Source organism: Galeopterus variegatus, unplaced genomic scaffold (genome assembly GCF_000696425.1).
Source record: "Galeopterus variegatus unplaced genomic scaffold, G_variegatus-3.0.2 Scaffold526, whole genome shotgun sequence".
NCBI lineage: Eukaryota > Metazoa > Chordata > Mammalia > Dermoptera > Cynocephalidae > Galeopterus > Galeopterus variegatus.
In genome coordinates, this window is record NW_007726637.1 from 25,477 (window position 1) to 27,913 (window position 2,437).

A 2,437-nucleotide genomic window follows, 5' to 3' on the forward strand; every position below is an offset into this window, starting at 1 on the left:
GGAGCGCCGCCGCGCTTCCCAAGCGGTGCACTATCCAGTGCGCCACCAGGCCGGCCCTTCAAGAACATTTTTATCTCCCCAAAAGGTAACCCTGTCCCCATCAGCAGTCACTCCCTATTCCCCTCCCCCAGCCCCTGACAACAACCAATCTGCTGTCTGTCTCTATGAGTTTGCCTGTTCTGGACATTTCATATAAGTGGAGTCATGCAATTTGTGACCTTTGGTGTCTGGCTTCTTTCATTCAGCATAGTGTTTTCGAGATTCATCCATGTTTCAGTGTGTGTCAGAGCTTCATTCCTGTCTGTGGCTGTGTAATATTCCTGTGCATGGATGGACCACATTGTGTTTATCTGTTCACCAGTTAATGGACTCCCTTCCTTTTCTTTGTTCTTGCGATTTATCTGTTGAAAACCCTAGGTGTTTGGCCTATAATCGAGGTTCCTCTCCCCACTTGGGATTTTACAGATCACATCCCCAATGGTGCTGGTAGTTCTACAACTCGTTAGCTTTAGAGCTACACTGTCAATACTGTAACCACTCATCACACATGGCAATTTACATTAAAGTGAAGTAAAATTAAATAAAAGTACACATCCAGTTCCTCAGCCCCACTAGCTACACATCAGCTGCTTCATAGCCTCATGGGGCTGGTGGCTGCCATACTGGATGGCGCAGATGTAGAATATTTCATCATAGCACAAAGTACCTCTGGACGCATGGTCAGATTTGGGTTTGAGTTCTTGGCACAGTGACTTCACTGGTGCATTTTGTTCTTGGCCAGGAGGCAAGCGTTGTTGGTTTCTCTTTTGATGACATGAGGTCAAGCAGTGGACTCAGTTCCTGTTTACCCCTCATCACTTTCCCCATCAGTTTTGCACCGGATGGTTCTGCAGCCTGTGGGAATTGTTATCTAGACCCATCCTGTCTTGGCCAATCAGCTGGAGTCAGAAGTTACCTCATCCTCTCCATACAACCTGGGACCTACTTGTACATGGGAGACAGTAAATGTGCTGAATTCTTGATTTGCCAGTTTTTGAAAGAATGAGCTGGGGCTGGCCAGTTAGCTCAGTTGGTTAGAGTGCGGTGTTTAACACCAAGGTCAAGAGTTTGGATCCCCATACCGGCCAGTAGCCAAAAACAGAAAAAAAAATGGTTAGAATAATGAGCTGGGTTTGTTTTAGTATTATTGTGAATCCACAGATTCTTATTTCGATATCTGTTGGATTGTTTTTTGTTTTTAATTCTTGCTTGTCTCATATTTAGCTAGCTGGTGCCCCTTAGGGACTTCCTTGCTTTCTGGTCTCATAAGATGCCCCTGGCTCCTCTAGCCCCTGGCCTGCCAGGACCTGGAACTGGCTGTTCCTCAATAAGCCCTCACTCTTTGTATGTGTGGGAAATGGTATTTAGGGACCATATTTGGTGTGCAGGGTGCTCAGTGCTACTGTAGTGTCATTTCCTCTAGGCATTTTAATTTGTGATTACTAGAAAATTGAGTTTTTGTTTGCTTAAGAGCAATATGTCATGAGTTCATATTGATATATTCAGTACAAATTGAGGAGTTCTGAGATTTATTTTTTTATTTTTTTTAAGATGACTGGTAAGGAGATCTTAACCCTTGGCTTGGTGTTGTCAGCGCCACACTCTCCCGAGTGAGCCACAGGCTGGCCTGAGGAGTTCTGAGACTTTTTTCAAAGTTTATTGAGGTATAGCCTATATTTGATATATTTTTATATTTCATGAGTATATACAAGGATACTTCAAAAAGTTCGTAGAAAATAGAATTAAAAAATAATATGAATCTTTCTATGAACTTTTTGAAGTACCCTCCTATTTTAGAAATATATTGTAAATATTTAAGTTGTATAACTTGACGCTTTCATATATGTATATATTGTGAAATATTTACCACAATCAAGCTAAGTAATGTATCCATTGCCTCACATAGTTACCATTTTCTTTTGTGGTAACAACACTTAAGATCTACCCTCTTATGGGCTGCCCACCTAGCTCAGTTAGAGCACAGTGTTATAACACTCAGGTCAACGGTTTGGATCCTCGTACCAGCCAGCCACCAAAAAAAAAAAAAAATCTGCCCTTTTAGCAAATTTCAAGTGTACAGTACAATATTGTTCATTATATGGAGTTCTGAGTTTTTTGCTTCTTTTATTGTGTGATATTGGAATCTTGTTTCTTTTATGCTGGTTCGTAATGATAGACACATTATTACTTATTTGCTACATCTATAATAGTTTCAGAATAACATTACTAATACTGGGGGCTGGCTGGTGAGCTCAGTTATTTAGAGTGTGGGGCTGGTAACACCAAAGTCAGGGTTCCATCCCTGTACCACCCACCAAAATAATAATAATAATAATAACAACAACAACAACATTACTAATATCATTTTTAAAAACATGATTATTAAAAACTGTTGAAG